General features: G+C 37.4%; 52 non-coding genes across 52 annotated transcripts; all 52 read right to left on the bottom strand.

The window, feature by feature from the left end:
• Nucleotides 1-54: 54 nt before the first annotated feature.
• On the bottom strand, nucleotides 55-127 carry TRNAT-CGU (transfer RNA threonine (anticodon CGU)). The gene has a single exon. It is a non-coding gene; the product is annotated as a tRNA-Thr (tRNA).
• A 406-nt stretch (nucleotides 128-533) lies between these two features.
• Nucleotides 534-606, bottom strand: TRNAT-UGU (transfer RNA threonine (anticodon UGU)). Its single transcript has one exon. It is a non-coding gene; the product is annotated as a tRNA-Thr (tRNA).
• A 166-nt stretch (nucleotides 607-772) lies between these two features.
• Nucleotides 773-845, bottom strand: TRNAT-CGU (transfer RNA threonine (anticodon CGU)). Its single transcript has one exon. It is a non-coding gene; the product is annotated as a tRNA-Thr (tRNA).
• Nucleotides 846-1,010: 165 nt separating this feature from the next.
• TRNAT-CGU (transfer RNA threonine (anticodon CGU)) lies at nucleotides 1,011-1,083 on the bottom strand. The gene has a single exon. It is a non-coding gene; the product is annotated as a tRNA-Thr (tRNA).
• An 884-nt stretch (nucleotides 1,084-1,967) lies between these two features.
• TRNAT-CGU (transfer RNA threonine (anticodon CGU)) lies at nucleotides 1,968-2,040 on the bottom strand. Its single transcript has one exon. It is a non-coding gene; the product is annotated as a tRNA-Thr (tRNA).
• Nucleotides 2,041-2,446: 406 nt separating this feature from the next.
• Nucleotides 2,447-2,519, bottom strand: TRNAT-UGU (transfer RNA threonine (anticodon UGU)). Its single transcript has one exon. It is a non-coding gene; the product is annotated as a tRNA-Thr (tRNA).
• Nucleotides 2,520-2,685: 166 nt separating this feature from the next.
• TRNAT-CGU (transfer RNA threonine (anticodon CGU)) lies at nucleotides 2,686-2,758 on the bottom strand. The gene has a single exon. It is a non-coding gene; the product is annotated as a tRNA-Thr (tRNA).
• A 165-nt stretch (nucleotides 2,759-2,923) lies between these two features.
• TRNAT-CGU (transfer RNA threonine (anticodon CGU)) lies at nucleotides 2,924-2,996 on the bottom strand. Its single transcript has one exon. It is a non-coding gene; the product is annotated as a tRNA-Thr (tRNA).
• A 647-nt stretch (nucleotides 2,997-3,643) lies between these two features.
• TRNAT-CGU (transfer RNA threonine (anticodon CGU)) lies at nucleotides 3,644-3,716 on the bottom strand. Its single transcript has one exon. It is a non-coding gene; the product is annotated as a tRNA-Thr (tRNA).
• Nucleotides 3,717-3,881: 165 nt separating this feature from the next.
• Nucleotides 3,882-3,954, bottom strand: TRNAT-CGU (transfer RNA threonine (anticodon CGU)). Its single transcript has one exon. It is a non-coding gene; the product is annotated as a tRNA-Thr (tRNA).
• A 165-nt stretch (nucleotides 3,955-4,119) lies between these two features.
• TRNAT-CGU (transfer RNA threonine (anticodon CGU)) lies at nucleotides 4,120-4,192 on the bottom strand. Its single transcript has one exon. It is a non-coding gene; the product is annotated as a tRNA-Thr (tRNA).
• A 165-nt stretch (nucleotides 4,193-4,357) lies between these two features.
• TRNAT-CGU (transfer RNA threonine (anticodon CGU)) lies at nucleotides 4,358-4,430 on the bottom strand. Its single transcript has one exon. It is a non-coding gene; the product is annotated as a tRNA-Thr (tRNA).
• Nucleotides 4,431-4,595: 165 nt separating this feature from the next.
• On the bottom strand, nucleotides 4,596-4,668 carry TRNAT-CGU (transfer RNA threonine (anticodon CGU)). Its single transcript has one exon. It is a non-coding gene; the product is annotated as a tRNA-Thr (tRNA).
• A 646-nt stretch (nucleotides 4,669-5,314) lies between these two features.
• Nucleotides 5,315-5,387, bottom strand: TRNAT-CGU (transfer RNA threonine (anticodon CGU)). The gene has a single exon. It is a non-coding gene; the product is annotated as a tRNA-Thr (tRNA).
• A 645-nt stretch (nucleotides 5,388-6,032) lies between these two features.
• TRNAT-CGU (transfer RNA threonine (anticodon CGU)) lies at nucleotides 6,033-6,105 on the bottom strand. Its single transcript has one exon. It is a non-coding gene; the product is annotated as a tRNA-Thr (tRNA).
• A 165-nt stretch (nucleotides 6,106-6,270) lies between these two features.
• On the bottom strand, nucleotides 6,271-6,343 carry TRNAT-UGU (transfer RNA threonine (anticodon UGU)). Its single transcript has one exon. It is a non-coding gene; the product is annotated as a tRNA-Thr (tRNA).
• Nucleotides 6,344-6,510: 167 nt separating this feature from the next.
• Nucleotides 6,511-6,583, bottom strand: TRNAT-CGU (transfer RNA threonine (anticodon CGU)). Its single transcript has one exon. It is a non-coding gene; the product is annotated as a tRNA-Thr (tRNA).
• A 404-nt stretch (nucleotides 6,584-6,987) lies between these two features.
• On the bottom strand, nucleotides 6,988-7,060 carry TRNAT-CGU (transfer RNA threonine (anticodon CGU)). Its single transcript has one exon. It is a non-coding gene; the product is annotated as a tRNA-Thr (tRNA).
• A 646-nt stretch (nucleotides 7,061-7,706) lies between these two features.
• Nucleotides 7,707-7,779, bottom strand: TRNAT-CGU (transfer RNA threonine (anticodon CGU)). Its single transcript has one exon. It is a non-coding gene; the product is annotated as a tRNA-Thr (tRNA).
• Nucleotides 7,780-8,424: 645 nt separating this feature from the next.
• On the bottom strand, nucleotides 8,425-8,497 carry TRNAT-CGU (transfer RNA threonine (anticodon CGU)). Its single transcript has one exon. It is a non-coding gene; the product is annotated as a tRNA-Thr (tRNA).
• Nucleotides 8,498-8,662: 165 nt separating this feature from the next.
• Nucleotides 8,663-8,735, bottom strand: TRNAT-UGU (transfer RNA threonine (anticodon UGU)). Its single transcript has one exon. It is a non-coding gene; the product is annotated as a tRNA-Thr (tRNA).
• A 167-nt stretch (nucleotides 8,736-8,902) lies between these two features.
• TRNAT-CGU (transfer RNA threonine (anticodon CGU)) lies at nucleotides 8,903-8,975 on the bottom strand. Its single transcript has one exon. It is a non-coding gene; the product is annotated as a tRNA-Thr (tRNA).
• A 405-nt stretch (nucleotides 8,976-9,380) lies between these two features.
• On the bottom strand, nucleotides 9,381-9,453 carry TRNAT-CGU (transfer RNA threonine (anticodon CGU)). Its single transcript has one exon. It is a non-coding gene; the product is annotated as a tRNA-Thr (tRNA).
• A 1,121-nt stretch (nucleotides 9,454-10,574) lies between these two features.
• On the bottom strand, nucleotides 10,575-10,647 carry TRNAT-UGU (transfer RNA threonine (anticodon UGU)). The gene has a single exon. It is a non-coding gene; the product is annotated as a tRNA-Thr (tRNA).
• Nucleotides 10,648-10,813: 166 nt separating this feature from the next.
• Nucleotides 10,814-10,886, bottom strand: TRNAT-UGU (transfer RNA threonine (anticodon UGU)). The gene has a single exon. It is a non-coding gene; the product is annotated as a tRNA-Thr (tRNA).
• Nucleotides 10,887-11,053: 167 nt separating this feature from the next.
• TRNAT-CGU (transfer RNA threonine (anticodon CGU)) lies at nucleotides 11,054-11,126 on the bottom strand. The gene has a single exon. It is a non-coding gene; the product is annotated as a tRNA-Thr (tRNA).
• A 405-nt stretch (nucleotides 11,127-11,531) lies between these two features.
• On the bottom strand, nucleotides 11,532-11,604 carry TRNAT-CGU (transfer RNA threonine (anticodon CGU)). The gene has a single exon. It is a non-coding gene; the product is annotated as a tRNA-Thr (tRNA).
• A 1,121-nt stretch (nucleotides 11,605-12,725) lies between these two features.
• On the bottom strand, nucleotides 12,726-12,798 carry TRNAT-UGU (transfer RNA threonine (anticodon UGU)). The gene has a single exon. It is a non-coding gene; the product is annotated as a tRNA-Thr (tRNA).
• Nucleotides 12,799-12,964: 166 nt separating this feature from the next.
• TRNAT-CGU (transfer RNA threonine (anticodon CGU)) lies at nucleotides 12,965-13,037 on the bottom strand. Its single transcript has one exon. It is a non-coding gene; the product is annotated as a tRNA-Thr (tRNA).
• A 165-nt stretch (nucleotides 13,038-13,202) lies between these two features.
• Nucleotides 13,203-13,275, bottom strand: TRNAT-CGU (transfer RNA threonine (anticodon CGU)). Its single transcript has one exon. It is a non-coding gene; the product is annotated as a tRNA-Thr (tRNA).
• A 165-nt stretch (nucleotides 13,276-13,440) lies between these two features.
• On the bottom strand, nucleotides 13,441-13,513 carry TRNAT-CGU (transfer RNA threonine (anticodon CGU)). The gene has a single exon. It is a non-coding gene; the product is annotated as a tRNA-Thr (tRNA).
• Nucleotides 13,514-14,159: 646 nt separating this feature from the next.
• Nucleotides 14,160-14,232, bottom strand: TRNAT-CGU (transfer RNA threonine (anticodon CGU)). The gene has a single exon. It is a non-coding gene; the product is annotated as a tRNA-Thr (tRNA).
• Nucleotides 14,233-14,397: 165 nt separating this feature from the next.
• TRNAT-CGU (transfer RNA threonine (anticodon CGU)) lies at nucleotides 14,398-14,470 on the bottom strand. The gene has a single exon. It is a non-coding gene; the product is annotated as a tRNA-Thr (tRNA).
• A 406-nt stretch (nucleotides 14,471-14,876) lies between these two features.
• On the bottom strand, nucleotides 14,877-14,949 carry TRNAT-UGU (transfer RNA threonine (anticodon UGU)). The gene has a single exon. It is a non-coding gene; the product is annotated as a tRNA-Thr (tRNA).
• Nucleotides 14,950-15,115: 166 nt separating this feature from the next.
• On the bottom strand, nucleotides 15,116-15,188 carry TRNAT-CGU (transfer RNA threonine (anticodon CGU)). Its single transcript has one exon. It is a non-coding gene; the product is annotated as a tRNA-Thr (tRNA).
• A 1,124-nt stretch (nucleotides 15,189-16,312) lies between these two features.
• TRNAT-CGU (transfer RNA threonine (anticodon CGU)) lies at nucleotides 16,313-16,385 on the bottom strand. The gene has a single exon. It is a non-coding gene; the product is annotated as a tRNA-Thr (tRNA).
• A 646-nt stretch (nucleotides 16,386-17,031) lies between these two features.
• TRNAT-CGU (transfer RNA threonine (anticodon CGU)) lies at nucleotides 17,032-17,104 on the bottom strand. Its single transcript has one exon. It is a non-coding gene; the product is annotated as a tRNA-Thr (tRNA).
• Nucleotides 17,105-17,269: 165 nt separating this feature from the next.
• Nucleotides 17,270-17,342, bottom strand: TRNAT-CGU (transfer RNA threonine (anticodon CGU)). The gene has a single exon. It is a non-coding gene; the product is annotated as a tRNA-Thr (tRNA).
• A 406-nt stretch (nucleotides 17,343-17,748) lies between these two features.
• Nucleotides 17,749-17,821, bottom strand: TRNAT-UGU (transfer RNA threonine (anticodon UGU)). The gene has a single exon. It is a non-coding gene; the product is annotated as a tRNA-Thr (tRNA).
• Nucleotides 17,822-17,987: 166 nt separating this feature from the next.
• On the bottom strand, nucleotides 17,988-18,060 carry TRNAT-CGU (transfer RNA threonine (anticodon CGU)). Its single transcript has one exon. It is a non-coding gene; the product is annotated as a tRNA-Thr (tRNA).
• Nucleotides 18,061-19,184: 1,124 nt separating this feature from the next.
• Nucleotides 19,185-19,257, bottom strand: TRNAT-UGU (transfer RNA threonine (anticodon UGU)). The gene has a single exon. It is a non-coding gene; the product is annotated as a tRNA-Thr (tRNA).
• A 644-nt stretch (nucleotides 19,258-19,901) lies between these two features.
• On the bottom strand, nucleotides 19,902-19,974 carry TRNAT-UGU (transfer RNA threonine (anticodon UGU)). The gene has a single exon. It is a non-coding gene; the product is annotated as a tRNA-Thr (tRNA).
• A 641-nt stretch (nucleotides 19,975-20,615) lies between these two features.
• Nucleotides 20,616-20,688, bottom strand: TRNAT-UGU (transfer RNA threonine (anticodon UGU)). The gene has a single exon. It is a non-coding gene; the product is annotated as a tRNA-Thr (tRNA).
• A 166-nt stretch (nucleotides 20,689-20,854) lies between these two features.
• TRNAT-CGU (transfer RNA threonine (anticodon CGU)) lies at nucleotides 20,855-20,927 on the bottom strand. The gene has a single exon. It is a non-coding gene; the product is annotated as a tRNA-Thr (tRNA).
• A 165-nt stretch (nucleotides 20,928-21,092) lies between these two features.
• TRNAT-CGU (transfer RNA threonine (anticodon CGU)) lies at nucleotides 21,093-21,165 on the bottom strand. Its single transcript has one exon. It is a non-coding gene; the product is annotated as a tRNA-Thr (tRNA).
• Nucleotides 21,166-21,330: 165 nt separating this feature from the next.
• On the bottom strand, nucleotides 21,331-21,403 carry TRNAT-CGU (transfer RNA threonine (anticodon CGU)). The gene has a single exon. It is a non-coding gene; the product is annotated as a tRNA-Thr (tRNA).
• A 646-nt stretch (nucleotides 21,404-22,049) lies between these two features.
• On the bottom strand, nucleotides 22,050-22,122 carry TRNAT-CGU (transfer RNA threonine (anticodon CGU)). Its single transcript has one exon. It is a non-coding gene; the product is annotated as a tRNA-Thr (tRNA).
• Nucleotides 22,123-22,287: 165 nt separating this feature from the next.
• TRNAT-CGU (transfer RNA threonine (anticodon CGU)) lies at nucleotides 22,288-22,360 on the bottom strand. The gene has a single exon. It is a non-coding gene; the product is annotated as a tRNA-Thr (tRNA).
• A 166-nt stretch (nucleotides 22,361-22,526) lies between these two features.
• TRNAT-CGU (transfer RNA threonine (anticodon CGU)) lies at nucleotides 22,527-22,599 on the bottom strand. Its single transcript has one exon. It is a non-coding gene; the product is annotated as a tRNA-Thr (tRNA).
• Nucleotides 22,600-22,765: 166 nt separating this feature from the next.
• On the bottom strand, nucleotides 22,766-22,838 carry TRNAT-CGU (transfer RNA threonine (anticodon CGU)). Its single transcript has one exon. It is a non-coding gene; the product is annotated as a tRNA-Thr (tRNA).
• Nucleotides 22,839-23,003: 165 nt separating this feature from the next.
• On the bottom strand, nucleotides 23,004-23,076 carry TRNAT-CGU (transfer RNA threonine (anticodon CGU)). Its single transcript has one exon. It is a non-coding gene; the product is annotated as a tRNA-Thr (tRNA).
• A 406-nt stretch (nucleotides 23,077-23,482) lies between these two features.
• Nucleotides 23,483-23,555, bottom strand: TRNAT-UGU (transfer RNA threonine (anticodon UGU)). The gene has a single exon. It is a non-coding gene; the product is annotated as a tRNA-Thr (tRNA).
• Nucleotides 23,556-23,682: the final 127 nt, after the last annotated feature.

Here is a 23,682-nt window from a genome sequence, read left to right as displayed (position 1 = left end):
TTAAGTTTTTAAAATTTAATAGCTACGAAAACTAGTTCAAGTATCATAACAACGAGGCTCCGACGAGATTCGAACTCATGATCTCCGGATTACGAGACAGGCGCTTTAACCACTAAGCCACGGAGCCCTGGTTCCGAAGCGAGATTAATGCTGAATATTTCCGAAATTTTACTAAATTAACTCCTTCGCAGGGTTTAGCTATTCTTTGCATTAATGCATATCTCAAGCAACTATTATTTTTAGTTTTTCAAAATGTAATAGCTACGAAAACTAGTTCAAGTTTCATAACAACAAGGCTCCGACGAGAATCGAACTCATGATCTCCTGTTTACCGAGACAGGCGCTTTAACCACTTAGTCACGGAGCCCTGGTTCCGAAGCGAGATTAATGCTGAATATTTCCGTAATTTTACTAAATTAACTTCTTCGCAGTGTTTACCTATTCTTTGCATTAATGCATATCTCAAGCAACTATAATTTTTAGTTTTTCAAAATTTGAAAGCTACGAAAACTAGTTCAAGTATCATAACAACAAGGCTCCGACGAGAATCGAACTCATGATCTCCTGTTTACAGGACAGGCGCTTTAACCACTATGCCACGGAGCCCTGGTTTCGAAGCGAGATTAATGCTGAATATTTCTGAAATTTTACTAAATTAACTCGTTTTTAGTTTTACCCTATTGTTTGCATTAATGCATATCTCAACCACTTATTATTTTTAGTTTTTCAAAATTTAGTAGCTATGAAATCTAGTTCAAGTATCAAAACAACGAGGCTCCGACGAGAATCGAACTCATGATCTCCTGTTTACGAGACAGGCGTTTTAACCACTAAGCCACGTAGCCCTGGTTCCGAACCGAGATTAATGCTGAATATTTCCGTAATTTTACTAAATTAACTCCTTCGCAGTGCCTACCTATTCTTTGCATTAATGCATATCTCAAGCAACTATTAATTTAAGTTTTTAAAATTTAATAGCTACGGAAACTAGTTCAAGTATCATAACAACGAGGCTCCGACGAGAATCGAACTCATGATCTCCGGATTACGAGACAGGCGCTTTAACCACTAAGCCACGGAGCCCTGGTTCCGAAGCGAGATTAATGCTGAATATTTCCGAAATTTTACTAAATTAACTCCTTCGCAGTGTTTAGCTATTCTTTGCATTAATGCATATCTCAAGCAACTATTATTTTAATTTTTCAAAATTTAAAAGCTACGAAAACTAGTTCAAGTTTCAGAACAACAAGGCTCCGACGAGAATAGAACTCATGATCTCCTGTTTACCGAGACAGGCGCTTTAACCACTTAGCCACGGAGCCCTGGTTCCGAAGCGAGATTAATGCTGAATATTTCCGTAATTTTACTAAATTAACTCCTTCGCAGTGTTTACCTATTCTTTGCATTAATGCATATCTCAAGCAACTATAATTTTTAGTTTTTCAAAATTTAAAAGCTACGAAAACTAGTTCAAGTTTCGTAACAACAAGGCTCCGACGCGAATCGAACTCATGATCTCCTGTTTACCGAGACAGGCGCTTTAACCACTAAGCCACGGAACCCTGGTTCCGAAGCAAGATTAATGCTGAATATTTCCGTTATTTTACTAAATTAAATCCTTCGCAGTGTTTACCTATTCTTTGCATTATTGCATACCTCAAGCATTTATTATTTTTAGTTTTTCAAAATTTAATAGCTACGAAAACTAGTTCAATTATCATAACAACGAGGCTCCGACGAGAATCGAACTCATGATCTCCGGATTACGAGACAGGCGTTTTAACCACTAAGCCACGTAGCCCTGGTTCCGAACCGAGATTAATGCTGAATATTTCCGTAATTTTACTAAATTAACTCCTTCGCAGTGCCTACCTATTCTTTGCATTAATGCATATCTCAAGCAACTATTATTTTTAGTTTTTCAAAATTTAATAGCTACGAAAACTAGTTCAAGTTTCATAACAACAAGGCTACGACGAGAATCGAACTCATGATCTCCTGTTTACGAGACAGGCGCTTTAACCACTAAGCCACGGAGCCCTGGTTCCGAAGCGAGATTAATGCTGAATATTTCCGAAATTTTACTAAATTAACTCCTTCGCAGGGTTTAGCTATTCTTTGCATTAATGCATATCTCAAGCAACTATTATTTTTAGTTTTTCAAAATGTAATAGCTACGAAAACTAGTTCAAGTTTCATAACAACAAGGCTCCGACGAGAATCGAACTCATGATCTCCTGTTTACCGAGACAGGCGCTTTAACCACTTAGTCACGGAGCCCTGGTTCCGAAGCGAGATTAATGCTGAATATTTCCGTAATTTTACTAAATTAACTTCTTCGCAGTGTTTACCTATTCTTTGCATTAATGCATATCTCAAGCAACTATAATTTTTAGTTTTTCAAAATTTGAAAGCTACGAAAACTAGTTCAAGTATCATAACAACAAGGCTCCGACGAGAATCGAACTCATGATCTCCTGTTTACAGGACAGGCGCTTTAACCACTATGCCACGGAGCCCTGGTTTCGAAGCGAGATTAATGCTGAATATTTCTGAAATTTTACTAAATTAACTCGTTTTTAGTTTTACCCTATTGTTTGCATTAATGCATATCTCAACCACTTATTATTTTTAGTTTTTCAAAATTTAGTAGCTATGAAATCTAGTTCAAGTATCAAAACAACGAGGCTCCGACGAGAATCGAACTCATGATCTCCTGTTTACGAGACAGGCGTTTTAACCACTAAGCCACGTAGCCCTGGTTCCGAACCGAGATTAATGCTGAATATTTCCGTAATTTTACTAAATTAACTCCTTCGCAGTGCCTACCTATTCTTTGCATTAATGCATATCTCAAGCAACTATTAATTTAAGTTTTTAAAATTTAATAGCTACGGAAACTAGTTCAAGTATCATAACAACGAGGCTCCGACGAGAATCGAACTCATGATCTCCGGATTACGAGACAGGCGCTTTAACCACTAAGCCACGGAGCCCTGGTTCCGAAGCGAGATTAATGCTGAATATTTCCGAAATTTTACTAAATTAACTCCTTCGCAGTGTTTAGCTATTCTTTGCATTAATGCATATCTCAAGCAACTATTATTTTTAGTTTTTCAAAATTTAAAAGCTACGAAAACTAGTTCAAGTTTCAGAACAACAAGGCTCCGACGAGAATAGAACTCATGATCTCCTGTTTACCGAGACAGGCGCTTTAACCACTTAGCCACGGAGCCCTGGTTCCGAAGCGAGATTAATGCTGAATATTTCCGTAATTTTACTAAATTAACTCCTTCGCAGAGTTTACCTATTCTTTGCATTAATGCATATCTCAAGCAACTATAATTTTTAGTTTTTTCAAAATTTAAAAGCTACGAAAACTAGTTCAAGTTTCGTAACAACAAGGCTAAGACGCGAATCGAACTCATGATCTCCTGTTTACCGAGACAGGCGCTTTAACCACTAAGCCACGGAACCCTGGTTCCGAAGCGAGATTAATGCTGAATATTTCTGAAATTTTACTAAATTAACTCGTTTTTAGTTTTAACCTATTGTTTGCATTAATGCATATATCAACCACTTATTATTTTTAGTTTTTCAAAATTTAGTAGCTATGAAATCTAGTTCAAGTATCAAAACAACGAGGCTCCGACGAGAATCGAACTCATGATCTCCTGTTTACGAGACAGGCGCTTTAACCACTAAGCCACGTAGCCCTGGTTCCGAACCGAGATTAATGCTGAATATTTCCGTAATTTTACTAAATTAACTCCTTCGCAGTGCCTACCTATTCTTTGCATTATTGCATATCTCAAGCAACTATTAATTTAAGTTTTTAAAATTTAATAGCTACGAAAACTAGTTCAAGTATCATAACAACGAGGCTCCGACGAGAATCGAACTCATGATCTCCGGATTACGAGACAGGCTCTATAACCACTAAGCCACGGAGCCCTGGTTCCGAAGCGAGATTAATGCTGAATATTTCCGTAATTTTACTAAATTAACTCTTTCGCAGTGCCTACCTATTCTTTGCATTAATGCATATCTCAAGCAACTATTAATTTAAGTTTTTAAAATTTAATAGCTACGAAAACTAGTTCAAGTATCATAACAACGAGGCTCCGACGAGAATCGAACTCATGATCTCCGGATTACGAGACAGGCGCTATAACCACTAAGCCACGGAGCCCTGGTTCCGAAGCGAGATTAATGCTGAATATTTCCGTAATTTTACTAAATTAACTCCTTCGCAGTGCCTACCTATTCTTTGCATTAATGCATATCTCAAGCAACTATTAATTTAAGTTTTTAAAATTTAATAGCTACGAAAACTAGTTCAAGTATCATAACAACGAGGCTCCGACGAGAATCGAACTCATGATCTCCGGATTACGAGACAGGCGCTATAACCACTAAGCCACGGAGCCCTGGTTCCGAAGCGAGATTAATGCTGAATATTTCCGTAATTTTACTAAATTAACTCCTTCGCAGTGCCTACCTATTCTTTGCATTAATGCATATCTCAAGCAACTATTATTTTAAGTTTTTAAAATTTAATAGCTACGAAAACTAGTTCACGTATCAGAACAACGAGGCTCCGACGAGAATCGAACTCATGATCTCCGGATTACGAGACAGGCGCTTTAACCACTAAGCCACGGAGCCCTGGTTCCGAAGCGAGATTAATGCTGAATATTTCCGTAATTTTACTAAATTAAATCCTTCGCAGTGTTTACCTACTCTTTGCATTAATGCATATCTCAAGCAACTATTATTTTTAGTTTTTCAAAATTTAATAGCTACGAAAACTAGTTCAAGTTTCATAACAACAAGGCTACGACGAGAATCGAACTCATGATCTCCTGCTTACCGAGACAGGCGCTTTAACCACTAAGCCACGGAACCCTGGTTCCGAAGCGAGATTAATGCTGAATATTTCCGTAATTTTACTAAATTAAATCCTTCGCAGTGTTTACCTATTCTTTGCATTAATGCATATCTCAAGCAACTATAATTTTTAGTTTTTCAAAATTTAAAAGCTACGAAAACTAGTTCAAGTTTCGTAACAACAAGGCTCCGACGCGAATCGAACTCATGATCTCCTGTTTACCGAGACAGGCGCTTTAACCACTAAGCCACGGAACCCTGGTTCCGAAGCGAGATTAATGCTGAATATTTCCGTAATTTTACTAAATTAAATCCTTCGCAGTGTTTACCTATTCTTTGCATTATTGCATATCTCAAGCATTTATTATTTTTAGTTTTTCAAAATTTAATAGCTAAGAAAACTAGTTCAATTATCATAACAACGAGGCTCCGACGAGAATCGAACTCATGATCTCCTGTTTACGAGACAGGCGCTTTAACCACTAAGCCACGGAGCCCTGGTTCCGAAGCGAGATTAATGCTGAATATTTCCGTAATTTTACTAAATTAACTCCTTCGCAGTGCCTACCTATTCTTTGCATTAATGCATATCTCAAGCAACTATTATTTTAAGTTTTTAAAATTTAATAGCTACGAAAACTAGTTCAAGTATCATAACAACGAGGCTCCGACGAGATTCCAACTCATGATCTCCGGATTACGAGTCAGGCGCTTTAACCACTAAGCCGCGGAGCCCTGGTTCCGAAGCGAGATTAATGCTGAATATTTCCGAAATTTTACTAAATTAACTCCTTCGCAGGGTTTAGCTATTCTTTGCATTAATGCATATCTCAAGCAACTATTATTTTTAGTTTTTCAAAATGTAATAGCTACGAAAACTAGTTCAAGTTTCATAACAACAAGGCTCCGACGAGAATCGAACTCATGATCTCCTGTTTACCGAGACAGGCGCTTTAACCACTTAGTCACGGAGCCCTGGTTCCGAAGCGAGATTAATGCTGAATATTTCTGAAATTTTACTAAATTAACTCTTTTTTTAGTTTTACCCTATTGTTTGCATTAATGCATATCTCAACCACTTATTATTTTTAGTTTTTCAAAATTTAGTAGCTATGAAAACTAGTTCAAGTATCAAAACAACAAGGCTCCGACGCGAATCGAACTCATGATCTCCTGTTTACGAGACAGGCGCTTTAACCACTAAGCCACGGACCCTGGTTCCGAAGCGAGATTAATGCTGAATATTTCCGTAATTTTACTAAATTAACTCCTTCGCAGTGTTTACCTATTCTTTGCATTAATGCATATCTCAAGCAACTATAATTTTTAGTTTTTCAAAATTTAAAAGCTACGAAAACTAGTTCAAGTATCATAACAACATGGCTCCGACGAGAATCGAACTCATGATCTCCTGTTTACAAGACAGGCGCTTTAACCACTATGCCACGGAGCCCTGGTTCCGAAGCGAGATTAATGCTGAATATTTCTGAAATTTTACTAAATTAACTCTTTTTTTAGTTTTACCCTATTGTTTGCATTAATGCATATCTCAACCACTTATTATTTTTAGTTTTTCAAAATTTAGTAGCTATGAAAACTAGTTCAAGTATCAAAACAACAAGGCTCCGACGCGAATCGAACTCATGATCTCCTGTTTACGAGACAGGCGCTTTAACCACTAAGCCACGGACCCTGGTTCCGAAGCGAGATTAATGCTGAATATTTCCGTAATTTTACTAAATTAAATCCTTCGCAGTGTTTACCTATTCTTTGCATTAATGCATATCTCAAGCAACTATAATTTTCAGTTTTTCAAAATTTAAAAGCTACGAAAACTAGTTCAAGTTTCATAACAACAAGGCTCCGACGCGAATCGAACTCATGATCTCCTGTATACCGAGACAGGCGCTTTAACCACTAAGCCACGGAGCCCTGGTTCCGAAGCGAGATTAATGCTGAATATTTCCGTAATTTTACTAAATTAACTCCTTCGCAGTGCCTACCTATTCTTTGCATTAATGCATATCTCAAGCAACTATTATTTTAAGTTTTTAAAATTTAATAGCTACGAAAACTAGTTCACGTATCAGAACAACGAGGCTCCGACGAGAATCGAACTCATGATCTCCGGATTACGAGACAGGCGCTTTAACCACTAAGCCACGGAGCCCTGGTTCCGAAGCGAGATTAATGCTGAATATTTCCGTAATTTTACTAAATTAAATCCTTCGCAGTGTTTACCTACTCTTTGCATTAATGCATATCTCAAGCAACTATTATTTTTAGTTTTTCAAAATTTAATAGCTACGAAAACTAGTTCAAGTTTCATAACAACAAGGCTACGACGAGAATCGAACTCATGATCTCCTGCTTACCGAGACAGGCGCTTTAACCACTAAGCCACGGAACCCTGGTTCCGAAGCGAGATTAATGCTGAATATTTCCGTAATTTTACTAAATTAAATCCTTCGCAGTGTTTACCTATTCTTTGCATTAATGCATATCTCAAGCAACTATAATTTTTAGTTTTTCAAAATTTAAAAGCTACGAAAACTAGTTCAAGTTTCGTAACAACAAGGCTCCGACGCGAATCGAACTCATGATCTCCTGTTTACCGAGACAGGCGCTTTAACCACTAAGCCACGGAACCCTGGTTCCGAAGCGAGATTAATGCTGAATATTTCCGTAATTTTACTAAATTAAATCCTTCGCAGTGTTTACCTATTCTTTGCATTATTGCATATCTCAAGCATTTATTATTTTTAGTTTTTCAAAATTTAATAGCTAAGAAAACTAGTTCAATTATCATAACAACGAGGCTCCGACGAGAATCGAACTCATGATCTCCTGTTTACGAGACAGGCGCTTTAACCACTAAGCCACGGAGCCCTGGTTCCGAAGCGAGATTAATGCTGAATATTTCCGTAATTTTACTAAATTAACTCCTTCGCAGTGCCTACCTATTCTTTGCATTAATGCATATCTCAAGCAACTATTATTTTAAGTTTTTAAAATTTAATAGCTACGAAAACTAGTTCAAGTATCATAACAACGAGGCTCCGACGAGATTCCAACTCATGATCTCCGGATTACGAGTCAGGCGCTTTAACCACTAAGCCGCGGAGCCCTGGTTCCGAAGCGAGATTAATGCTGAATATTTCCGAAATTTTACTAAATTAACTCCTTCGCAGGGTTTAGCTATTCTTTGCATTAATGCATATCTCAAGCAACTATTATTTTTAGTTTTTCAAAATGTAATAGCTACGAAAACTAGTTCAAGTTTCATAACAACAAGGCTCCGACGAGAATCGAACTCATGATCTCCTGTTTACCGAGACAGGCGCTTTAACCACTTAGTCACGGAGCCCTGGTTCCGAAGCGAGATTAATGCTGAATATTTCTGAAATTTTACTAAATTAACTCTTTTTTTAGTTTTACCCTATTGTTTGCATTAATGCATATCTCAACCACTTATTATTTTTAGTTTTTCAAAATTTAGTAGCTATGAAAACTAGTTCAAGTATCAAAACAACAAGGCTCCGACGCGAATCGAACTCATGATCTCCTGTTTACGAGACAGGCGCTTTAACCACTAAGCCACGGACCCTGGTTCCGAAGCGAGATTAATGCTGAATATTTCCGTAATTTTACTAAATTAACTCCTTCGCAGTGTTTACCTATTCTTTGCATTAATGCATATCTCAAGCAACTATAATTTTTAGTTTTTCAAAATTTAAAAGCTACGAAAACTAGTTCAAGTATCATAACAACATGGCTCCGACGAGAATCGAACTCATGATCTCCTGTTTACAAGACAGGCGCTTTAACCACTATGCCACGGAGCCCTGGTTCCGAAGCGAGATTAATGCTGAATATTTCTGAAATTTTACTAAATTAACTCTTTTTTTAGTTTTACCCTATTGTTTGCATTAATGCATATCTCAACCACTTATTATTTTTAGTTTTTCAAAATTTAGTAGCTATGAAAACTAGTTCAAGTATCAAAACAACAAGGCTCCGACGCGAATCGAACTCATGATCTCCTGTTTACGAGACAGGCGCTTTAACCACTAAGCCACGGACCCTGGTTCCGAAGCGAGATTAATGCTGAATATTTCCGTAATTTTACTAAATTAAATCCTTCGCAGTGTTTACCTATTCTTTGCATTAATGCATATCTCAAGCAACTATAATTTTCAGTTTTTCAAAATTTAAAAGCTACGAAAACTAGTTCAAGTTTCATAACAACAAGGCTCCGACGCGAATCGAACTCATGATCTCCTGTATACCGAGACAGGCGCTTTAACCACTAAGCCACGGAGCCCTGGTTCCGAAGCGAGATTAATGCTGAATATTTCCGTAATTTTACTAAATTAACTCCTTCGCAGTGTTTACCTATTCTTTGCATTAATGCATATCTCAAGCAACTATTATTTTTAGTTTTTCAAAATTTAACAGCTACGAAAACTAGTTCAATTTTCATAACAACGAGGCTCCGACGAGAATCGAACTCATGATCTCCTGTTAACGAGACAGGCGCTTTAACCACTGAGCCACGGAGCCCTTGTTCCGAAGCGAGATTAATGCTGAATATTTCCGAAATTTTACTAAATTAACTTCTTCGCAGTGTTTACCTATTCTTTGCATTAATGCATATCTCAAGCAACTATTATTTTTAGTTTTTCAAAATTTAAAAGCTACGAAAACTAGTTCAAGTATCATAACAACAAGGCTCCGACGCGAATCGAACTCATGATCTCCTGTTTACCGAGACAGGCGCTTTAACCACTTAGCCACGGAGCCCTGGTTCCGAAGCGAGATTAATGCTGAATATTTCCGTAATTTTACTAAATTAAATCCTTCGCAGTGTTTACCTATTCTTTGCATTAATGCATATCTCAAGCAACTATTATTTTTAGTTTTTCAAAATTTAAAAGCTACGAAAACTAGTTTAAGTTTCATAACAACAAGGCTCCGACGCGAATCGAACTCATGATCTCCTGTATACCGAGACAGGCGCTTTAACCACTAAGCCACGGAGCCCTGGTTCCGAAGCGAGATTAATGCTGAATATTTCCGTAATTTTACTAAATTAACTCCTTCGCAGTGTTTACCTATTCTTTGCATTAATGCATATCTCAAGCAACTATTATTTTTAGTTTTTCAAAATTTAACAGCTACGAAAACTAGTTCAATTTTCATAACAACGAGGCTCCGACGAGAATCGAACTCATGATCTCCTGTTTACCGAGACAGGCGCTTTAACCACTTAGCCACGGAGCCCTGGTTCCGAAGCGAGATTAATGCTGAATATTTCCGTAATTTTACTAAATTAACTCCTTCGCAGTGTTTACCTATTCTTTGCATTAATGCATATCTCAAGCAAATATTATTTTAAGTTTTTAAAATTTAATAGCTACGAAAACTAGTTCAAGTTTCATAACAACGAGGCTCCGACGAGAATCGAACTCATGATCTCCTGTATACCGAGACAGGCGCTTTAACCACTTAGCCACGGAGCCCCGGTTCCGAAGCGAGATTAATGCTGAATATTTCCGTAATTTTACTAAATTAACTCCGCAGTGTTTACCTCTTCTTTGCATTAATGCATATCTCAAGCAACTATTATTTTTAGATTTCAAAATTTAATAGCTACGAAAACTAGTTCAATTATCATAACAACGAGGCTCCGTCGAGAATCGAACTCGTGATCTCCTGTTTACAAGACAGGCGCTTTAACCACTATGCCACGGAGCCCTGGTTCCGAAGCGAGATTAATGCTGAATATTTCCGTAATTTTACTAAATTAACTCCTTCGCAGTGTTTACCTATTCTTTGCATTAATGCATATCTCAAGCAACTATAATTTTTAGTTTTTCAAAATTTAAAAGCTACGAAAACTAGTTCAAGTATCATAACAACATGGCTCCGACGAGAATCGAACTCATGATCTCCTGTTTACAAGACAGGCGCTTTAACCACTATGCCACGGAGCCCTGGTTCCGAAGCGAGATTAATGCTGAATATTTCTGAAATTTTACTAAATTAACTCTTTTTTTAGTTTTACCCTATTGTTTGCATTAATGCATATCTCAACCACTTATTATTTTTAGTTTTTCAAAATTTAGTAGCTATGAAAACTAGTTCAAGTATCAAAACAACAAGGCTCCGACGCGAATCGAACTCATGATCTCCTGTTTACGAGACAGGCGCTTTAACCACTAAGCCACGGACCCTGGTTCCGAAGCGAGATTAATGCTGAATATTTCCGTAATTTTACTAAATTAAATCCTTCGCAGTGTTTACCTATTCTTTGCATTAATGCATATCTCAAGCAACTATAATTTTCAGTTTTTCAAAATTTAAAAGCTACGAAAACTAGTTCAAGTTTCATAACAACAAGGCTCCGACGCGAATCGAACTCATGATCTCCTGTATACCGAGACAGGCGCTTTAACCACTAAGCCACGGAGCCCTGGTTCCGAAGCGAGATTAATGCTGAATATTTCCGTAATTTTACTAAATTAACTCCTTCGCAGTGTTTACCTATTCTTTGCATTAATGCATATCTCAAGCAACTATTATTTTTAGTTTTTCAAAATTTAACAGCTACGAAAACTAGTTCAATTTTCATAACAACGAGGCTCCGACGAGAATCGAACTCATGATCTCCTGTTAACGAGACAGGCGCTTTAACCACTGAGCCACGGAGCCCTTGTTCCGAAGCGAGATTAATGCTGAATATTTCCGAAATTTTACTAAATTAACTTCTTCGCAGTGTTTACCTATTCTTTGCATTAATGCATATCTCAAGCAACTATTATTTTTAGTTTTTCAAAATTTAAAAGCTACGAAAACTAGTTCAAGTATCATAACAACAAGGCTCCGACGCGAATCGAACTCATGATCTCCTGTTTACCGAGACAGGCGCTTTAACCACTTAGCCACGGAGCCCTGGTTCCGAAGCGAGATTAATGCTGAATATTTCCGTAATTTTACTAAATTAAATCCTTCGCAGTGTTTACCTATTCTTTGCATTAATGCATATCTCAAGCAACTATTATTTTTAGTTTTTCAAAATTTAAAAGCTACGAAAACTAGTTTAAGTTTCATAACAACAAGGCTCCGACGCGAATCGAACTCATGATCTCCTGTATACCGAGACAGGCGCTTTAACCACTAAGCCACGGAGCCCTGGTTCCGAAGCGAGATTAATGCTGAATATTTCCGTAATTTTACTAAATTAACTCCTTCGCAGTGTTTACCTATTCTTTGCATTAATGCATATCTCAAGCAACTATTATTTTTAGTTTTTCAAAATTTAACAGCTACGAAAACTAGTTCAATTTTCATAACAACGAGGCTCCGACGAGAATCGAACTCATGATCTCCTGTTTACCGAGACAGGCGCTTTAACCACTTAGCCACGGAGCCCTGGTTCCGAAGCGAGATTAATGCTGAATATTTCCGTAATTTTACTAAATTAACTCCTTCGCAGTGTTTACCTATTCTTTGCATTAATGCATATCTCAAGCAAATATTATTTTAAGTTTTTAAAATTTAATAGCTACGAAAACTAGTTCAAGTTTCATAACAACGAGGCTCCGACGAGAATCGAACTCATGATCTCCTGTATACCGAGACAGGCGCTTTAACCACTTAGCCACGGAGCCCCGGTTCCGAAGCGAGATTAATGCTGAATATTTCCGTAATTTTACTAAATTAACTCCGCAGTGTTTACCTCTTCTTTGCATTAATGCATATCTCAAGCAACTATTATTTTTAGATTTCAAAATTTAATAGCTACGAAAACTAGTTCAATTATCATAACAACGAGGCTCCGTCGAGAATCGAACTCGTGATCTCCTGTTTACAAGACAGGCGCTTTAACCACTATGCCACGGAGCCCTGGTTCCGAAGCGAGATTAATGCTGAATATTTCTGAAATTTTAATAAATTAACTCGTTTTTAGTTTTACCCTATTGTTTGCATTAATGCATATCTCAACCACTTATTATTTTTAGTATTTCAAAATTTAGTAGCTATGAAAACTAGTTCAAGTATCAAAACAACAAGGCTCCGACGCGAATCGAACTCATGATCTCCTGTTTACGAGACAGGCGCTTTAACCACTAAGCCACGGAGCCCTGGTTCCGAAGCGAGATTAATGCTGAATATTTCCGTAATTTTACTAAATTAACTCCTTCGCAGTGCCTACCTATTCTTTGCATTAATGCATATCTCAAGCAACTATTATTTTAAGTTTTTAAAATTTAATAGCTACGAAAACTAGTTCAAGTATCATAACAACGAGGCTCCGACGAGAATCGAACTCATGATCTCCGGATTACGAGACAGGCGCTATAACCACTAAGCCACGGAGCCCTGGTTCCGAAGCGAGATTAATGCTGAATATTTCCGAAATTTTACTAAATTAACTCCTTCGCAGTGCCTACCTATTCTTTGCATTAATGCATATCTCAAGCAACTATTATTTTAAGTTTTTAAAATTTAATAGCTACGAAAACTAGTTCACGTATCATAACAACGAGGCTCCGACGAGAATCGAACTCATGATCTCCGGGTTACGAGACAGGCGCTTTAACCACTAAGCCACGGAGCCCTGGTTCCGAAGCGAGATTAATGCTGAATATTTCCGTAATTTTACTAAATTAAATCCTTCGCAGTGTTTACCTATTCTTTGCATTAATGCATATCTCAAGCAACTATTATTTTTAGTTTTTCAAAATTTAATAGCTACGAAAACTAGTTCAAGTTTCATAACAACAAGGCTACGACGAGAATCGAACTCATGATCTCCTGCTTACCGAGACAGGCGCTTTAACCACTAAGCCACGGAACCCTGGTTCCGAAGCGAGATTAATGCTGAATATTTCCGTAATTTTACTAAATTAAATCCTTCGCAGTGTTTACCTATTCTTTGCATTAATGCATATCTCAAGCAACTATAATTTTTAGTTTTTCAAAATTTAAAAGCTACGAAAACTAGTTCAAGTTTCGTAACAACAAGGCTCCGACGCGAATCGAACTCATGATCTCCTGTTTACCGAGACAGGCGCTTTAACCACTAAGCCACGGAACCCTGGTTCCGAAGCGAGATTAATGCTGAATATTTCCGTAATTTTACTAAATTAAATCCTTCGCAGTGTTTACCTATTCTTTGCATTATTGCATATCTCAAGCATTTATTATTTTTAGTTTTTCAAAATTTAATAGCTACGAAAACTAGTTCAATTATCATAACAACGAGGCTCCGACGAGAATCGAACTCATGATCTCCTGTTTACGAGACAGGCGCTTTAACCACTAAGCCACGGAGCCCTGGTTCCGAAGCGAGATTAATGCTGAATATTTCCGTAATTTTACTAAATTAACTCCTTCGCAGTGCCTACCTATTCTTTGCATTAATGCATATCTCAAGCAACTATTATTTTAAGTTTTTAAAATTTAATAGCTACGAAAACTAGTTCAAGTATCATAACAACGAGGCTCCGACGAGATTCGAACTCATGATCTCCGGATTACGAGACAGGCGCTTTAACCACTAAGCCACGGAGCCCTGGTTCCGAAGCGAGATTAATGCTGAATATTTCCGAAATTTTACTAAATTAACTCCTTCGCAGGGTTTAGCTATTCTTTGCATTAATGCATATCTCAAGCAACTATTATTTTTAGTTTTTCAAAATGTAATAGCTACGAAAACTAGTTCAAGTTTCATAACAACAAGGCTCCGACGAGAATCGAACTCATGATCTCCTGTTTACCGAGACAGGCGCTTTAACCACTTAGTCACGGAGCCCTGGTTCCGAAGCGAGATTAATGCTGAATATTTCCGTAATTTTACTAAATTAACTCCTTCGCAGTGTTTACCTATTCTTTGCATTAATGCATATCTCAAGCAACTATAATTTTTAGTTTTTCAAAATTTAAAAGCTACGAAAACTAGTTCAAGTATCATAACAACAAGGCTCCGACGAGAATCGAACTCATGATCTCCTGTTTACAAGACAGGCGCTTTAACCACTATGCCACGGAGCCCTGGTTCCGAAGCGAGATTAATGCTGAATATTTCCGTAATTTTACTAAATTAACTCCTTCGCAGTGTTTACCTATTCTTTGCATTAATGCATATCTCAAGCAACTATTATTTTTAGTTTTTCAAAATTTAACAGCTACGAAAACTAGTTCAATTTTCATAACAACGAGGCTCCGACGAGAATCGAACTCATGATCTCCTGTTAACGAGACAGGCGCTTTAACCACTGAGCCACGGAGCCCTGGTTCCGAAGCGAGATTAATGCTGAATATTTCCGAAATTTTACTAAATTAACTTCTTCGCAGTGATTACCTATTCTTTGCATTAATGCATATCTCAAGCAACTATTATTTTTAGTTTTTCAAAATTTAAAAGCTACGAAAACTAGTTCAAGTATCGTAACAACAAGGCTCCGACGCGAATCGAACTCATGATCTCCTGTTTACCGAGACAGGCGCTTTAACCACTTAGCCACGGAGCCCTGGTTCCGAAGCGAGATTAATGCTGAATATTTCCGTAATTTTACTAAATTAAATCCTTCGCAGTGTTTACCTATTCTTTGCATTAATGCATATCTCAAGCAACTATAATTTTTAGTTTTTCAAAATTTAAAAGCTACGAAAACTAGTTTAAGTTTCATAACAACAAGGCTCCGACGCGAATCGAACTCATGATCTCCTGTATACCGAGACAGGCGCTTTAACCACTAAGCCACGGAGCCCTGGTTCCGAAGCGAGATTAATGCTGAATATTTCCGTAATTTTACTAAATTAACTCCTTCGCAGTGTTTACCTATTCTTTGCATTAATGCATATCTCAAGCAACTATTATTTTTAGTTTTTCAAAATTTAACAGCTACGAAAACTAGTTCAATTTTCATAACAACGAGGCTCCGACGAGAATCGAACTCATGATCTCCTGTTTACCGAGACAGGCGCTTTAACCACTTAGCCACGGAGCCCTGGTTCCGAAGCGAGATTAATGCTGAATATTTCCGTAATTTTACTAAATTAACTCCTTCGCAGTGTTTACCTATTCTTTGCATTAATGCATATCTCAAGCAAATATTATTTTAAGTTTTTAAAATTTAATAGCTACGAAAACTAGTTCAAGTTTCATAACAACGAGGCTCCGACGAGAATCGAACTCATGATCTCCTGTATACCGAGACAGGCGCTTTAACCACTTAGCCACGGAGCCCCGGTTCCAAAGCGAGATTAATGCTGAATATTTCCGTAATTTTACTAAATTAACTCCTTCGCAGTGTTTACCTCTTCTTTGCATTAATGCATATCTCAAGCAACTATTATTTTAAGTTTTTAAAATTTAATAGCTACGAAAACTAGTTCACGTATCATAACAACGAGGCTCCGACGAGAATCGAACTCATGATCTCCGGGTTACGAGACAGGCGCTTTAACCACTAAGCCACGGAGCCCTGGTTCCGAAGCGAGATTAATGCTGAATATTTCCGTAATTTTACTAAATTAAATCCTTCGCAGTGTTTACCTATTCTTTGCATTAATGCATATCTCAAGCAACTATTATTTTTAGTTTTTCAAAATTTAATAGCTACGAAAACTAGTTCAAGTTTCATAACAACAAGGCTACGACGAGAATCGAACTCATGATCTCCTGCTTACCGAGACAGGCGCTTTAACCACTAAGCCACGGAACCCTGGTTCCGAAGCGAGATTAATGCTGAATATTTCCGTAATTTTACTAAATTAAATCCTTCGCAGTGTTTACCTATTCTTTGCATTAATGCATATCTCAAGCAACTATAATTTTTAGTTTTTCAAAATTTAAAAGCTACGAAAACTAGTTTAAGTTTCATAACAACAAGGCTCCGACGCGAATCGAACTCATGATCTCCTGTATACCGAGACAGGCGCTTTAACCACTAAGCCACGGAGCCCTGGTTCCGAAGCGAGATTAATGCTGAATATTTCCGTAATTTTACTAAATTAAATCCTTCGCAGTGTTTACCTATTCTTTGCATTATTGCATATCTCAAGCATTTATTATTTTTAGTTTTTCAAAATTTAATAGCTACGAAAACTAGTTCAATTATCATAACAACGAGGCTCCGACGAGAATCGAACTCATGATCTCCTGTTTACGAGACAGGCGCTTTAACCACTAAGCCACGGAGCCCTGGTTCCGAAGCGAGATTAATGCTGAATATTTCCGTAATTTTACTAAATTAACTCCTTCGCAGTGCCTACCTATTCTTTGCATTAATGCATATCTCAAGCAACTATTATTTTAAGTTTTTAAAATTTAATAGCTACGAAAACTAGTTCAAGTATCATAACAACGAGGCTCCGACGAGATTCGAACTCATGATCTCCGGATTACGAGACAGGCGCTTTAACCACTAAGCCACGGAGCCCTGGTTCCGAAGCGAGATTAATGCTGAATATTTCCGAAATTTTACTAAATTAACTCCTTCGCAGGGTTTAGCTATTCTTTGCATTAATGCATATCTCAAGCAACTATTATTTTTAGTTTTTCAAAATGTAATAGCTACGAAAACTAGTTCAAGTTTCATAACAACAAGGCTCCGACGAGAATCGAACTCATGATCTCCTGTTTACCGAGACAGGCGCTTTAACCACTTAGTCACGGAGCCCTGGTTCCGAAGCGAGATTAATGCTGAATATTTCCGTAATTTTACTAAATTAACTCCTTCGCAGTGTTTACCTATTCTTTGCATTAATGCATATCTCAAGCAACTATAATTTTTAGTTTTTCAAAATTTAAAAGCTACGAAAACTAGTTCAAGTATCATAACAACAAGGCTCCGACGAGAATCGAACTCATGATCTCCTGTTTACAAGACAGGCGCTTTAACCACTATGCCACGGAGCCCTGGTTCCGAAGCGAGATTAATGCTGAATATTTCCGTAATTTTACTAAATTAACTCCTTCGCAGTGTTTACCTATTCTTTGCATTAATGCATATCTCAAGCAACTATTATTTTTAGTTTTTCAAAATTTAACAGCTACGAAAACTAGTTCAATTTTCATAACAACGAGGCTCCGACGAGAATCGAACTCATGATCTCCTGTTAACGAGACAGGCGCTTTAACCACTGAGCCACGGAGCCCTGGTTCCGAAGCGAGATTAATGCTGAATATTTCCGAAATTTTACTAAATTAACTTCTTCGCAGTGATTACCTATTCTTTGCATTAATGCATATCTCAAGCAACTATTATTTTTAGTTTTTCAAAATTTAAAAGCTACGAAAACTAGTTCAAGTATCGTAACAACAAGGCTCCGACGCGAATCGAACTCATGATCTCCTGTTTACCGAGACAGGCGCTTTAACCACTTAGCCACGGAGCCCTGGTTCCGAAGCGAGATTAATGCTGAATATTTCCGTAATTTTACTAAATTAAATCCTTCGCAGTGTTTACCTATTCTTTGCATTAATGCATATCTCAAGCAACTATAATTTTTAGTTTTTCAAAATTTAAAAGCTACGAAAACTAGTTTAAGTTTCATAACAACAAGGCTCCGACGCGAATCGAACTCATGATCTCCTGTATACCGAGACAGGCGCTTTAACCACTAAGCCACGGAGCCCTGGTTCCGAAGCGAGATTAATGCTGAATATTTCCGTAATTTTACTAAATTAACTCCTTCGCAGTGTTTACCTATTCTTTGCATTAATGCATATCTCAAGCAACTATTATTTTTAGTTTTTCAAAATTTAACAGCTACGAAAACTAGTTCAATTTTCATAACAACGAGGCTCCGACGAGAATCGAACTCATGATCTCCTGTTTACCGAGACAGGCGCTTTAACCACTTAGCCACGGAGCCCTGGTTCCGAAGCGAGATTAATGCTGAATATTTCCGTAATTTTACTAAATTAACTCCTTCGCAGTGTTTACCTATTCTTTGCATTAATGCATATCTCAAGCAAATATTATTTTAAGTTTTTAAAATTTAATAGCTACGAAAACTAGTTCAAGTTTCATAACAACGAGGCTCCGACGAGAATCGAACTCATGATCTCCTGTATACCGAGACAGGCGCTTTAACCACTTAGCCACGGAGCCCCGGTTCCAAAGCGAGATTAATGCTGAATATTTCCGTAATTTTACTAAATTAACTCCTTCGCAGTGTTTACCTCTTCTTTGCATTAATGCATATCTCAAGCAACTATTATTTTTAGATTTCAAAATTTAATAGCTACGAAAACTAGTTCAATTATCATAACAACGAGGCTCCGTCGAGAATCGAACTCGTGATCTCCTGTTTACAAGACAGGCGCTTTAACCACTATGCCACGGAGCCCTGGTTCCGAAGCGAGATTAATGCTGAATATTTCCGTAATTTTACTAAATTAACTCCTTCGCAGTGTTTACCTATTCTTTGCATTAATGCATATCTCAAGCAACTATTATTTTTAGTTTTTCAAAATTTAACAGCTACGAAAACTAGTTCAATTTTCATAACAACGAGGCTCCGACGAGAATCGAACTCATGATCTCCTGTTTACCGAGACAGGCGCTTTAACCACTTAGCCACGGAGCCCTGGTTCCGAAGCGAGATTAATGCTGAATATTTCCGTAATTTTACTAAATTAACTCCTTCGCAGTGTTTACCTATTCTTTGCATTAATGCATATCTCAAGCAAATATTATTTTAAGTTTTTAAAATTTAATAGCTACGAAAACTAGTTCAAGTTTCATAACAACGAGGCTCCGACGAGAATCGAACTCATGATCTCCTGTATACCGAGACAGGCGCTTTAACCACTTAGCCACGGAGCCCCGGTTCCAAAGCGAGATTAATGCTGAATATTTCCGTAATTTTACTAAATTAACTCCTTCGCAGTGTTTACCTCTTCTTTGCATTAATGCATATCTCAAGCAACTATTATTTTTAGATTTCAAAATTTAATAGCTACGAAAACTAGTTCAATTATCATAACAACGAGGCTCCGTCGAGAATCGAACTCGTGATCTCCTGTTTACAAGACAGGCGCTTTAACCACTATGCCACGGAGCCCTGGTTCCGAAGCGAGATTAATGCTGAATATTTCCGTAATTTTACTAAATTAACTCCTTCGCAGTGTTTACCTATTCTTTGCATTAATGCATATCTCAAGCAACTATTATTTTTAGTTTTTCAAAATTTAACAGCTACGAAAACTAGTTCAATTTTCATAACAACGAGGCTCCGACGAGAATCGAACTCATGATCTCCTGTTTACCGAGACAGGCGCTTTAACCACTTAGCCACGGAGCCCTGGTTCCGAAGCGAGATTAATGCTGAATATTTCCGTAATTTTACTAAATTAACTCCTTCGCAGTGTTTACCTATTCTTTGCATTAATGCATATCTCAAGCAAATATTATTTTAAGTTTTTAAAATTTAATAGCTACGAAAACTAGTTCAAGTTTCATAACAACGAGGCTCCGACGAGAATCGAACTCATGATCTCCTGTATACCGAGACAGGCGCTTTAACCACTTAGCCACGGAGCCCCGGTTCCGAAGCGAGATTAATGCTGAATATTTCCGTAATTTTACTAAATTAACTCCGCAGTGTTTACCTCTTCTTTGCATTAATGCATATCTCAAGCAACTATTATTTTTAGATTTCAAAATTTAATAGCTACGAAAACTAGTTCAATTATCATAACAACGAGGCTCCGTCGAGAATCGAACTCGTGATCTCCTGTTTACAAGACAGGCGCTTTAACCACTATGCCACGGAGCCCTGGTTCCGAAGCGAGATTAATGCTGAATATTTCTGAAATTTTAATAAATTAACTCGTTTTTAGTTTTACCCTATTGTTTGCATTAATGCATATCTCAACCACTTATTATTTTTAGTATTTCAAAATTTAGTAGCTATGAAAACTAGTTCAAGTATCAAAACAACAAGGCTCCGACGCGAATCGAACTCATGATCTCCTGTTTACGAGACAGGCGCTTTAAACACTAAGCCACGGAGCCCTGGTTCCGAAGCGAGATTAATGCTGAATATTTCCGTAATTTTACTAAATTAACTCCTTCGCAGTGCCTACCTATTCTTTGCATTAATGCATATCTCAAGCAACTATTATTTTAAGTTTTTAAAATTTAATAGCTACGAAAACTAGTTCAAGTATCATAACAACGAGGCTCCGACGAGAATCGAACTCATGATCTCCGGATTACGAGACAGGCGCTATAACCACTAAGCCACGGAGCCCTGGTTCCGAAGCGAGATTAATGCTGAATATTTCCGAAATTTTACTAAATTAACTCCTTCGCAGTGCCTACCTATTCTTTGCATTAATGCATATCTCAAGCAACTATTATTTTAAGTTTTTAAAATTTAATAGCTACGAAAACTAGTTCACGTATCATAACAACGAGGCTCCGACGAGAATCGAACTCATGATCTCCGGATTACGAGACAGGCGCTTTAACCACTAAGCCACGGAGCCCTGGTTCCGAAGCGAGATTAATGCTGAATATTTCCGTAATTTTACTAAATTAAATCCTTCGCAGTGTTTACCTATTCTTTGCATTAATGCATATCTCAAGCAACTATTATTTTTAGTTTTTCAAAATTTAATAGCTACGAAAACTAGTTCAAGTTTCATAACAACAAGGCTACGACGAGAATCGAACTCATGATCTCCTGGTTACCGAGACAGGCGCTTTAACCACTAAGCCACGGAACCCTGGTTCCGAAGCGAGATTAATGCTGAATATTTCCGTAATTTTACTAAATTAAATCCTTCGCAGTGTTTACCTATTCTTTGCATTAATGCATATCTCAAGCAACTATAATTTTTAGTTTTTCAAAATTTAAAAGCTACGAAAACTAGTTCAAGTTTCGTAACAACAAGGCTCCGACGCGAATCGAACTCATGATCTCCTGTTTACCGAGACAGGCGCTTTAACCACTAAGCCACGGAACCCTGGTTCCGAAGCGAGATTAATGCTGAATATTTCCGTAATTTTACTAAATTAAATCCTTCGCAGTGTTTACCTATTCTTTGCATTATTGCATATCTCAAGCATTTATTATTTTTAGTTTTTCAAAATTTAATAGCTACGAAAACTAGTTCAATTATCATAACAACGAGGCTCCGACGAGAATCGAACTCATGATCTCCTGTTTACGAGACAGGCGCTTTAACCACTAAGCCACGGAGCCCTGGTTCCGAAGCGAGATTAATGCTGAATATTTCCGTAATTTTACTAAATTAACTCCTTCGCAGTGCCTACCTATTCTTTGCATTAATGCATATCTCAAGCAACTATTATTTTAAGTTTTTAAAATTTAATAGCTACGAAAACTAGTTCAAGTATCATAACAACGAGGCTCCGACGAGATTCGAACTCATGATCTCCGGATTACGAGACAGGCGCTTTAACCACTAAGCCACGGAGCCCTGGTTCCGAAGCGAGATTAATGCTGAATATTTCCGAAATTTTACTAAATTAACTCTTTCGCAGGGTTTAGCTATTCTTTGCATTAATGCATATCTCAAGCAACTATTATTTTTAGTTTTTCAAAATGTAATAGCTACGAAAACTAGTTCAATTATCATAACAACGAGGCTCCGACGAGAATCGAACTCATGATCTCCTGTTTACGAGACAGGCGCTTTAACCACTAAGCCACGGAACCCTGGTTCCGAAGCGAGATTAATGCTGAATATTTCCGTAATTTTACTAAATTAAATCCTTCGCAGTGTTTACCTATTCTTTGCATTATTGCATATCTCAAGCATTTATTATTTTTAGTTTTTCAAAATTTAATAGCTACGAAAACTAGTTCAATTATCATAACAACGAGGCTCCGACGAGAATCGAACTCATGATCTCCTGTTTACGAGACAGGCGCTTTAACCACTAAGCCACGGAGCCCTGGTTCCGAAGCGAGATTAATGCTGAATATTTCCGTAATTTTACTAAATTAACTCCTTCGCAGTGCCTACCTATTCTTTGCATTAATGCATATCTCAAGCAACTATTATTTTAAGTTTTTAAAATTTAATAGCTACGAAAACTAGTTCAAGTATCATAACAACGAGGCTCCGACGAGATTCGAACTCATGATCTCCGGATTACGAGACAGGCGCTTTAACCACTAAGCCACGGAGCCCTGGTTCCGAAGCGAGATTAATGCTGAATATTTCCGAAATTTTACTAAATTAACTCTTTCGCAGGGTTTAGCTATTCTTTGCATTAATGCATATCTCAAGCAACTATTATTTTTAGTTTTTCAAAATGTAATAGCTACGAAAACTAGTTCAAGTTTCATAACAACAAGGCTCCGACGAGAATCGAACTCATGATCTCCTGTTTACCGAGACAGGCGCTTTAACCACTTAGTCACGGAGCCCTGGTTCCGAAGCGAGATTAATGCTGAATATTTCCGTAATTTTACTAAATTAACTCCTTCGCAGTGTTTACCTATTCTTTGCATTAATGCATATCTCAAGCAACTATAATTTTTAGTTTTTCAAAATTTAAAAGCTACGAAAACTAGTTCAAGTATCATAACAACAAGGCTCCGACGAGAATCGAACTCATGATCTCCTGTTTACAAGACAGGCGCTTTAACCACTATGCCACGGAGCCCTGGTTCCGAAGCGAGATTAATGCTGAATATTTCCGTAATTTTACTAAATTAACTCCTTCGCAGTGTTTACCTATTCTTTGCATTAATGCATATCTCAAGCAACTATTATTTTTAGTTTTTCAAAAT

This window comes from Phalangium opilio, unplaced genomic scaffold, assembly GCF_054372755.1.
Source record: "Phalangium opilio isolate 3A_F unplaced genomic scaffold, DU_Popi_V2 ptg000063l_1, whole genome shotgun sequence".
Lineage (NCBI taxonomy): Eukaryota > Metazoa > Arthropoda > Arachnida > Opiliones > Phalangiidae > Phalangium > Phalangium opilio.
The sequence above is the reverse complement of the archived record's forward strand: the minus strand, read 5'-3'. Positions and strand labels throughout refer to the sequence as shown.